At 31.6% G+C, this 12,201-nt stretch overlaps 1 protein-coding gene across 2 annotated transcripts in view; it reads left to right on the forward strand.

Annotated features, from left to right (window-relative positions):
• LOC129905565 (actin-binding LIM protein 1-like) overlaps nucleotides 1-12,201 on the forward strand; it is a 264,917-nt gene that overhangs the window by 193,045 nt on the left and 59,671 nt on the right. The window contains exon 1 of one of the 2 annotated variants that reach the window (XM_055981061.1): nucleotides 3,868-4,436. The exons of the other annotated variant lie outside the window; for it this stretch is intronic. The gene's annotated coding sequence lies outside the window, so the exon portion shown is untranslated. Of the gene's footprint in view, nucleotides 1-3,867; nucleotides 4,437-12,201 lie in introns of those variants that run through there. 2 annotated transcript variants of the gene reach the window in all.

A 12,201-nucleotide genomic window follows, 5' to 3' on the forward strand; every position in this document is an offset into this window, starting at 1 on the left:
AAGTTAGTTAATCTTGTCTATATTTTAAAATTTAATTTTATTCCAAAACATATGGCAGCTCTGTGCTATAAAACTTAAGGTTCCTCGAATTCTCTTATAATTATTTTTAGTTCATTAGTATAATAAATTTTATTATACTTCAATTATTTATCTGGTTTAATATTCATTAGTCTGGAATTATTGCTGTACTAGCTGACCCGCCCAGCGTTGCAAGGGGGCCTCGTTTTCTTTCTTCCCGTTAAGCCGTTTTTAAGAGTTAGCTTAACAATTCTCTACCTGACTTATTGCTAAACACCTCCCTAGCCCAAATGTTTTATTAGGTGCTATTATTTAAAAGGCTACCAAACATGTGCAGCACAGGTACTTGCAGAAAAATACACATCCTTTCGGATGCAAAAGCCTTTTCCTTTTTCTTTCATAACTAATTACTTATCTAACTTACTTCAAAGCCTTCTGATTATTCAGGGCCTAATTACCTAGCCATTTTTGTCCTACAAATCAAATTAAATTGGGGATGTATACCTTTTTACATACCAGGTACCTTAGATGGAAGTTCATAGTTAGGTACAAAACCTGCCTGCTGTTGTCAATTTATTTTCTGCAAAATGTTTCTTTAATTACAAAACAACAGTTATTTGATACACCTACCTACTACCTAGGAACCTTCAAAATATGCAAATGGTTTACAAACCTTAACGCACCAGTGTCAGATGGATTTTGATTGATGACAAACACTCTCTCTGATTACTTTGGCCGCAGAATAAAAAAAAATCTTTAATACCTATACGTAGGTAGAGGAGAGGTAGGTACGTACACAACAACGTTGCTTTTCTTCTTGTTCCATTAGAGCAGCGCAAACAAACAAACAATTGTTTTTTGCAACGCAAAGCAACACCACGACGACGATGACGACAACGACGACAAAACGAATCCAATTTCAGAAACCAACTCAACTCAATTCAATCAAAAAAAAAAAAAAAACAAAAAAAAGGTCTCAAAAAATCTCAATCAGAATGCAGAATCCCGAAATGCAACCACTCCGGCCCGAAATAATTCCAAATCCTTTTTATATAAATTTATACATATAAAATTCCTGTGAATTAATTTGGGCCGAGACTTTGATACGTACTTCTTTTATTTTTTGTCTTGTTGTTGTTGCTGTTGTTGTTTTCTTTTTTATTTCTTATGCTCACTAATTACATTTTCTCCTTCTTAATTATGCTGCATGTGCGACTTATCCCCCAAATACCCTTCCACTCTACCCCAAACACAACAACGACTCTATGATGACGATGACACACAACCAAACAACACAACACAACGGCAGCCCAGCAGCATAAACAGCATCTTGTTGTTGGTGCTATCTCGCTCTGGCACAGAAAGCAATTAATTTCCTTTTTGGATGTGTTGCATTGCATGCCGGATGTACGGCAATGTGTGCGTTGTGTGATAATTGGATTTTTGTTCTTTTTCTTTTGTGCTTCTTTCTCTCCTGTCAATTTGTCGTTTTTGTTTTTTTTTTATTATGTTTTGATTGTGTTGGAAGGTAATTTTTTTTATTCTCTTCGTGTATAGGTGCTGTTGCGTTTTCATTATTTTATATATTTTTTTTTTTTGTTTTGATTTTAAATTGAAATGGTTTTTCTTTTTGCCTCAACGTTGTCATCGTGCAATATCAGAAATGAAATGTATAAAGTATTGGATCGCTGGTATTTTTTTATTTTATCTTGATAAGATTGTCAAAAACAGGGGAGAGGTAAAATGTATTTGACCATGAATGCCGGATAAAATACAGCACACTTATACTAATGAAATACGTGGGTGTTTCTTCACAACGGACAAAAAGAAGAGTAACTTAAAGAGAATATCATAGCAAAACAGAGAGAAGAGAGCCAAAATCCATTGAACGACTGAAAATAAGAAACAGAAAAATTAAGAAAATTAGTGTTGCCGTGTTATCAACAGTGTACATTGGTAATGTCAAATCGAGTCATTGAATATAAAAAATCCAAATTGGAACGTCAACGTTCAGGTGTGGAATTTTCTTCATACAGTTAACTGTACCTACTTCGCAATTTATTTATGTTTACTTTTTAAGAAATGCGTTACGCGCCATAAGGAGGGTGCTGCAAATGCTTCTGCCCTTTTTTGTTTGTGCGGTCAATAGGAGTCGATAGGGGTCACTCCAGCGACTTAAAGGACGACTTGTTCCGACACCCTTCCGTAAGAACTGGTCACATATTCAGCCACATCTTTGCGCTGCCGCCGACTGTTATCCCAGATTATACTACTGTACAGAAGGATGAATTGTGTTATGGCCATCCCAACTAACACAACAGCTTCTGTAAATTGAAATCTCGCAGGCGTTAGCATTTATAGAGCTTGTTTCAGAATTTAATTGCTTATAGAAGTTTGATCTTGTTTAACAACTTCTAAAAAGTTGTTTAAATACTGTTAAAAAAACCATTACCGAAGGATTTTTTTTTTCGGTTAATGAACTTATAGAAGCTTTACAGGAATAACCAATTTTTGTATTTGTTTTTTTTTTTTTTTTTTTTTGTGGTTTTGATATTAATAATCTAGCTCGTACTTTTTTTGGTTTTGACATGGAATAATCTAGCTCTCACATTTCTGCAATTTGAATGGGTAGAGTTTTTGTTTTATTAATGATGCTCCTAGGATAGCCAACTGGGTAGAGTTGGCTGATAACAAGGAGATAAAAAGTTCTATTTATGGATGAGGGAAAAAAATTATAGAATTTTAAAATTATTATTAATACATTAACTAAATCCTAATGGAATGTAATATGATAAAATTCATGATATATGATATAAAATCAAAAAAAACCAAGACTTTTTTGAAAGAGCTATACAAGCAAATCTAAAAGCTTTAAAAGAGCTTCGATAAAGCTTTGTTTAAGCTTCTTATAGACCTTATATGGACATTGTTATAAAGAGTTCTTCTTTTCCCATAACCAACAACTTTAATAAAGCTGTAATCTAGCTTCTGTAGGTATTACAGAATCTGAATTTTGTTGATGTAAGTTTAGTAGGTTAGCTTTGTGTCGACTCTCAATTCCATGTATTCCACATTGCTTCTTATAACTTCCGGCCGGATTTGGAAGTTAATTTGTATGGGACACAGGTTTCAAAGAAATTGTTAAAATTTTTATAGGAACCCACTGGCTTGTTTAACTATTGTAAATACCAATGGATAATGGTACCATTTATATTAATAAAGTACTGAGTACTTTAGACATCATTAACTACAGTAACGCTAATCCTCTCCAGAAAAATATTATAACTCGGAAGAAATTTAATTTTACATCTACACAACACACATTTATAGAAATTGTCAATGAGTTAGTGAGAACTCTCGCGTTTTGTGTTTTTTTTTTTGTATTTTGTTTGACATTTACTTCTTCTCAATTCTCGCTCTTCTCTTTTTATTCTTTTATTTTACTGTTTTACACGGCCATTGCGCGCAAACACATAGAAGAAGAGAATATAAAATTTAATTGAAATTCAAGAAGTTTGTATGTGCCAATTAGCGGTGATACTGGAACACAGAAGTACAGTAATTAAAAAGCATCAAATGAAAAATAAATACTCATGGTCGTGTTGTTGTCCCCGTTTGCTGCCGCCGCCGCCGCCACCAACGCCACTTCATCCACTTTTCTACTCAACAAAAATGGAACCACTCTGTCTGTATACAGTATAATATTGTATATGTGAACGGGATTGTATTGTAACAAATTATAGGTGTATGTGTGTAGCAGTAAAGTATAGTCTGTAGTGTGTTGATATGTGTGTTCTGTTGTGTTTTTTTCGGGAGACTTTGCTACCGCGTGGAAAACCTTTCAAAAAGACACTAGACAGTCGAACTTTGTCGTACGTGAGTGGTCGTTGTGTTTTATTGGATTACGCGTCTTCGCAAAAATCCTCGTCTGTCTTGATACGAATTTATATTTATTTTTGTTTTCTGTTATGCACAAAATAAAAATTTAAAATAACAAAAAAAGCTATTATTTATTTATAAAAAATAAATAAATAATCAAGAATTAAAAAAAAACGTGTTAAATTCGTACTAAATAAATGTGGGTGCAAAAAAATTAATTATAGTGTCTATAAAATTAATTAAAAAATAAATTGTATTGCATCAAAAAAAGTGCTGGTTAATCAATCACACAAAAAAATATATATAAAAAAAGAAGAAAATAAAAATAAGAAAAAATATATTGAAAAAGGGAGAATTAAAAGCTTGTGTGGTTGTTTTAGTGTCTACTGTTGTTTTTTTCCTTTTTATTTATTTTGTTTCTGGTCGTGGTTTAGTGGTTAAACGTCAGTTCTTTTTTTTATTTGGGAAGTGTGTGGATTACTTGCAACAGCAGCAGCAGAAGCAGCATCTGCGTTGGAGTAAAAATTAATTAAAAAAGTGTAAGATAAGTTTAAGATTAAATTCTTCTGGTTTATTTTTATTTATTATTTGCAATCGATTTGTTGTCCTTTGATAGAATTGTAGAGCATGTTTCATTAAAGTGATTTCTTTTTTTTTTTTTGTTCGTTTACTCATTTTCGTTAAGTGAAGTATAAATTCAATTTTTGTTGTTGTTGTGCATTAAATTAAATGTAAAATGGGAAAACATGCCGTTTGGTGTCAATTTTATTTCAGTTTTTTTTTTTCCTTTTTTTGTTTCGTTTTCCTTTTCAACGTTCATTCCCTTTGTGTCCGTGTGTTCTCCTTGTTGCCAGCAATGTTCATTCTTCTTCCTTTCAAAAAAAAAGTAGACCATCTGTTGTTGAGTCAATAAGTTTGAGTGGAAAAGTGAGTGTCGATATTTTTGGTGTTGAATTTTAGTTTGTATGTTCGGAATTCCATAGCACTTCCACATGGTAGTGTATAATAATTTTTTTGTGACAGAAGAGGAAGAGAATTACAGTGGTGATTAAAATTTCCTATTTATTCATATAAATTAGTGTGAATATTAAGTTTCTCGTGCAATGCACGACACTTTGATTAATTACGCTTACTTGACGACAGTTGTATAGAAGTTTTAATTGGCTAGGGAACTATAAAAATACAGTTAAATTAATTTATTAAATTTGTCTCAGTTACAGTATAGTCAGAGAAGAATTTACCAAAAGTTCAGGCTTATATTTTGAATTGTGAAGTAAAGGGTGTCTTATTAAACATGTTGCGAAATATTTAAAAACTGCTAGCTTAAAAAATTAAAAGTTGAAAAATTATTCTTATTGGAGAAGTGGATAGGTGTCAACCATCTATCATGATTGTTTTCAAATGAGAAAACTTGAAAGATCCTGGAACAAATGAGATTTACTTGGTTTGTTAAAAAGTTCTTTTTAAAGTAAAGAGACTGCATTAAATCTAGAAATATAAATAACGGCCCTTTAATACATTGACTTTAAAGTATGTTATGTTGTGTTATAAGAAAATCATCTGTCAAATAGATGCTTGATGGATTAGTAGGCGTTTTTCTTTTTTAGTTCAAAATAGTGTCTGAACTGTCAAACAAAAAATTGTATTTCTTTTTACCTCTGAACATTCAGAGCTTCAAATTTGTGTTACTTTTTTTGTTCTGAACGTGTTCTAAGCTTGTTCAGAGTGCGATCAATGGACTCAGAATAAAATAATTGAGCAGATCGTGTTGAGTTCTGAACACAAGCAATTGACAAGTGAAATTGAAAAAAAAAATCTCAAACAATTAAAATAATGGTGCAAGAGTGCAGTAGGCAGTCTAGTTTCTTTATTTTAATTTAAGTTTAAAATCTGATTTTATGTTTCTGTAGAGGAAAATGACAAGTGGACAATTTTGAGCTCTCAGAACAACCTTTGTTCAGACTCTGTTCAGAGCTTGCTCAGCATGTTCAGACTCTGTTCAGAGCTTTTTTCTGAAGTAAAAATGAAAAACGCCTATTGTGAATGACAACTCAGCTAGTTGTATCTACGAAAATCTAACCTTAGCGGACTTGTCTTGGTGACGAACTTATTTTTAAGGAAACCATCCAAGATTATTCAAATACAGAAAAACAACTAGGTAATTCTTAGTTGATTGAACTAATAAATTTTCAATTTTAATGACTTATTGGAAGTCAAAATATTGTAGAGACAACTCAACTTGGTTGAGTTGTCATCTCATTAAAAACTAGAGAACAGAGAAGTAGGTACCTACCCCAGTGTGAGAAAATCTCATAAATAAAACGTATTTTGTAGGATGACTATTATTAGCAGTGGACTAGATCAGATTTATCAAATAATCATTCCTTAAAATATAATCACTCGTTTGCTCCTTATAGCCTTTTTTCACTACAGCTCAAATGAGATAATTTCACAAATTAGGTCAGTTCAAATTTCATATTTAATTCTTTTCTATACGATTTGACATTCGAAATGAGATAATTTACGAAATTATCTCATTTGGGTTCAAGTGAAAACATGCTATTAGTTGCCAAAAGTTTTGTAAAAAGTGTGCTGCCCAGCTTCATGGTATACAAAAATTAGTACGTTAAGCAAAAATAAACATTTAAATAATAATATCGAAAAGGTCAGGTGCGAATTCAAAACGAAATACTGTGGATCCTCGGAATAGTTACTGGACGTTTTTGTTTTAGTTTAATTATGACCTAATTAGTTATTGCATCTATTTTATTGAATGAGTCTTTGCACGATTTCGGAAAAGTTGATTCATCATCTCATCACACAATTTCTTGCCTATCTTTCCAATTATTAACTTAGTAATACCGTAATTAAGCACCAGTAGAGTTTCTTGAGCTTTAATTTTGATCCTAATTTTTAAGACATATTCATATTGAATAAAACCGTATTGCATTTTCAATACTATTAATCTTTTTTAAGTCATTAGACGAGAATGGACAGTTTAAGAAACGTCACGGACTCTGAATGGTTAGCTGTCAAAAAAAAAATCCTTCCAATTTAGGCAGTTTTATTTGAAAGTTAGCAAGAAAAATCTCTTGAACTTGATTTACTCGTCTAGCCAAATTTCCGATCAGAAAATGAATTTATTCCTTATGAATTGTTCAATTATTTCTTTAGTGACCTTCTTTTTTATAATTCCCTTATGTTTCCTTCACGTGCCCAACTACTAGGTCGTATCTGTAAAAAAAATTAAATCTGACATTTTAGTGCAAAATGATATGATTATTCAATAAGAATCATTTTAAGCTCTTTTCAAGTTAAAAGAATCAAAAAGTTAAAAGCTTGGCGATAAAATTCCATATAAAACTACAATACAAATTGAATTTTAAACGGAATCACAAAGTTGTAGGTTTTTAACTAAAATGCAATACATCATTATAAAAAATTATTTATTTATTGGAAAAACTACTGACTTGCTTGTCATTAACAATTTTTGTTTTTAAAGGTAACAAGCAGTTGACAAATAAACGTAAAAAAACAAGAAATTAAGAACTAATGCTCTTTGAGCTAGGGAAAGTGTCTGCTCATCTTTTGATATCTTAAGCCTACGGGCTTAAGACATAATTATCGGAAAAACGGCCACATTTGCAGGAAAGAATCTTTTTTTGCCAAATGAGTTGTCATGGAAATAGTCTATGAACTACGATGAAACTTCTAAAGCATGACGCTTATGATAGTAGGAGAACTGGCAAAGTGAGGGAGAACTGGCAGATCAAGCTATCCGTCGTTCGCGTAAGAAATTTTGAGCTCTGGTATATAACCAAGGTTAATTCCGACGAAGAGTATCTAGTGACTAAAACGATCAATGATCACAGGTTTTATTTTCCTGGGCTAGAATCTCAATTAACCATTCAAAACAATAAAAGAGTTACCATATCAAAACGGCGCAAAAAAGGTCTAATAGGTCTCTTCTGAGCTCGACATCTTGACTACCTCAATACTATTTTTAGTATAAAGGCGATGTTACGGATCTATAAGAGTGACTTATAGACTGCAAGCTCTCAAAGAGGATATCCAACACTAGTACTAGATTTGTTTCCAAAATGGTGTCGGCTCGGCACCCAAATGATGTTCTATAACTATTCCTTGACCTTTCTAAGTAAAATACCTTTTATCTATACTCCACACAGCTGTCTTACTTTTTTTTATGTATCCTCCATATATTTTCAAAAAGTAATAAACAAAAATTCTGAGATGCTGATTTAGGCGTATGTTTGTATGAATTAACATTTACTTTGATACATTTTTGTTTTAATTTGTTATTTAAAGCTATTATTTAAAATTTGTTTTAAAACATTAACTTGCTTAATTTCGTATTTTTAAATTAATTAGCAATATAAGCTTCTAAGATAAAAAAAAACTAAACATTTTCTAAAAAGTATTTTTAAAAATGTAAATTTATGTATAAATATTCAAGAATTTTCTTTGGTTCTAAGGTTACGCAACAAAACATTAAAACTTACCAAAACTAAAAAAAGAAAAAAAAAAACATATGTAAATTATGGCTTTTGAGTGTTATTAAAAGTTTATTTTCAGAATGCACTGTTCCTAGAAACTATTTCAAAACCACCTGCACACCTAGTTAATATAAATAATGTAAAATATAATTAGGAAGATATATTATATAAGACTTCTTTTCTCTCACTTGCCAAATGCAATAATCATTAATCTTTGAAAACGGGCACTTTTAAACAAAACCTACTTAAATATTTGCACATTAACATAAATAACAAATAAAAATATCATAAGTACATTTTTTTGCCAGGAAAAATATAAGTATACACTTAAAAATTCTACTAATTATATGAAAAACTAATTAAAGTCCTGTCTAATGCCTATGGCTTTTATAATTGATTTAATTGCTTTTTGGGTTTTGTATGTTGTTCCTGATTTTGTTGAGGCTGTTGTTGTTGTGGTTGAAGAAGAAATGTTGCGCTTTTAATCATTTATATTAATTAGAAATCTTTTTTTTTTTTCTTATGAGACTGTTGCAAAGTGACTAAGGACCAAATTAAAATTAATTACCTTTGTTGTTTGATTTTAAAGAAGATACATTAATAATAAATAGGATATAATATAAAAATTTAATTAGTTTCATAAAGCGTTGAGATTTTTTTCATCTACAACGGATATTTTTAAATCTTCTTGTTTTTTTTTACTAATTAGAAAAATTCTAAAAAAAAGTGAAATTATTTTTATAAAATAAAAAGGTTTTTATTACAACAGAAAAAAATTGATCCCTTTAAAGCTTCAATTAAAACTTCAAATGTCAAAAAGTCAAAAAGATTTCAGATCTAATCTGTTTGTATTGATCACTTTCTCCTTTTTTAATACTCTTATCAGCAGTTTCTATCGATATTTAACTCAAGTTTTAGACCATGCAGCTCATACAAAAATTTTTTTTTCGTATCAGTGAATCTCACTTTGAATTATGAGTGACGCACAACTAAGAATTTTACTTCTGAATTTTGAACCCAAAGTGGTATTCGCACCTATAAAGCTGCTATTACAGTAAAAACTGATATAATTCTTCTAAGAATATTCTCTGGAGTCTCTTATAGTGTTCTTATAGGAGCGATGAAAAATTCTCTATAAGCATTTTATAAAGTTTCTTTGGAGTTCTTTATAGTGTCACACTATAATGATGTTGGGATGTGAATTGTGTCACACCATAATGATGTTAGTTGTTGGGATTTGATTTTTATTCACACTCAAAAATTCTCAAGTGCGTTATTGTAATTATTTATGTTGTGTTCTTCTTTGCGGTTCAATAGAAGTGTAAAGAAATCGCCTTTTTGAATGTTACAGGTGTGAAATTAATTATGTCAAGAAGCTTCTCAGGATCATTATAGGAGCGAAATTGTTAGTTGGGCGGTGAAGTTTGTATCAGTTGTCTTAATTTAAAATAGAATATTAAAAAATACAGATTAAAAACAATCCTGGAAACTTAATTTGGCAAGAAATGTTTAAATATAAACAGATGAACACACATGCCACTAAAAATGAAATAAAAAACAACTAGATGAAATCAAGATGAACAATGTTATTGAAAAATCTTTGAGAATCAATGTTAGATTCCTTAATACAATAAAGGCTCAGTATCGTTGTTTGTAGTTGTGAATTGCGATCTATCTTCATAGTAAAATTGTGCTTCGTTTCCCGAAGCTTGAAAAAGAGATCGATTTTATAAATAATATTCTGATCCCGCACTTGTATGACCGTCGGAGTTTGGAGTGTGAAAATTTGGTACTATTTATATAAGTTTAGGCAAATTATTTATGTTTTTTGTAAGGATCCGTCATTCGCCAGTGTTTACACATTTTTTTTTTAATAGAACGAGGAAAAGATCCAGCAACTGGACACCCAAGATGACCTTATAACTGGTGGAGTATCTAGTTAAACCGCTGAATCATACATATTTTTGACAGCAAAATAAATAAATAAATAGCCTGCTGATGACAAAAAGGTGATGCTTGTGTCAAAATTAAAGAAGCCTTCGATGCTTATGGTGATCAGAGGCTTCCACTAAGCATTTGCGGGACCAGTGGAACCGACGGAAGCAACTAGTCCTTAAAGAAATATCATGATTCAAAACGGGACGATTGGAAACTGGTGGTGGATATCCTCCGAAAGATCACATACGGACTGCAAAAAATTGCGAAAGATAACTTCATGGAAGATTTTTCGGCTTATGAAAGCGATGCCGCTTTTGACAGTTCATTAAATGTTTCTTCATTTGCATTAGGTTTTATAAAAGATGAAACGGAATTCTAGAAACTAGCTGGTAGCTGAGAAAATATATAATATGGAGGGAGAGCTTGTGCACTGTGCAGTTTCAAATGTGAAGCTCTTATAGGGGGCACTATTTTCAGCCAGTTACTCTATTTTCGATGAGCCCCTGGTACATTTCATTTTCATTTGATGGCTGCCACCAAATAAAACATAAGCGTTTGTGTGTCTGTTTGTGACCATTTGACGAAAGAGCGTATTGATGTCCCAAGAATTGCTACGGAAATCGAACCTTCATACAAATGGCTTGTATTACTTATGATGTTACATACAGATACAAATATGAAATACATATAAATTATTTAAGTGCCAGAACTTGCGCGTGTGGCTGTATAGTAAGGGCCAGTTTCAATAAGCACTTAAAATGAGGGAAGGATAGGAAGTGAACATTTGTTCGTAAAGAAGTAAATCTTAAGATACCAGTATTAGCCACTTAAGTGTCATTTTATATTTTTAAAACTAGACCTTATATACACTACCTCAAAACTTACCATTCTAGCAGAAAATGTAAAGATAAATATATGTAATTGTAAAGATAAAGTTTCACTTAATAAAAACTTCAAATTGGTTTCAATCGCAATTCATACATCAAGGGTTTTAATGACTGGCGTTAACATTTATCAAAAATTCCTTATCTTAAAAGCATCATTATTACTGAAAAACAATTCTTGTTCTGAAGATATGTCATTATCTTCAATGTTATTCAATTCCCTCACATTAATTACAACATTATTTATATCTTTTATCTCAATCTCATGTTTGTTTGTGTAAATAATTTTGTCTCTTTTTCTTATTCAATCTCAAAATAACATACATAACCAATCCACCTACTATACTTACCTATTTCATTATATTTTTTGTCAACTTAATTAAGATATCTTGTCACCGCCAATGAAATGGACAAAAATAAAAATCATTAAAACAAATTACAACCGAAATCCATAAATGCACGGCGCAGTGCACACAGCGCCATCCATATCGGGCAACAACAACACACAAAAAATAAATAAATATATAAAACACCTGAGATAAATGCCCACCATCGATATTAAATAATATTTGACACTTCAACAACACCGTTAACAAGCATTTCGCCCAATTAAAAATAATTTCCATTCACCCAATGCCACCACCACCACCACTGCCGCCGCTACCACCAACACCATCGCCACAAGTTCTTGTGATGTTGTTTTTGTTTCCTTGGTGTTGGTGGTGTTGATGATGATGATGATGGTGGTGGGGTGGTGGTAATAATGGTTTTTGTGTGCGCGCCTTTATATTCCATGCGAGTCATATCAGTACCTACTCTGTCCGATAAAAATGGAAACAAAAATCTGAGCTCCATTCCGATCCACAAAAAAAAAAAAGAAAAACCCTCTATATCATCCGTGCATCATTTTTATCTTCTTTCGCCTTGTCGCGCGTTCGTTGCCTTTTGTCGACATTTGACAGAAGATA

The sequence above is a fragment of the Episyrphus balteatus genome, chromosome 1 (genome assembly GCF_945859705.1).
Source record: "Episyrphus balteatus chromosome 1, idEpiBalt1.1, whole genome shotgun sequence".
NCBI classification, from domain to species: Eukaryota; Metazoa; Arthropoda; class Insecta; order Diptera; family Syrphidae; genus Episyrphus; species Episyrphus balteatus.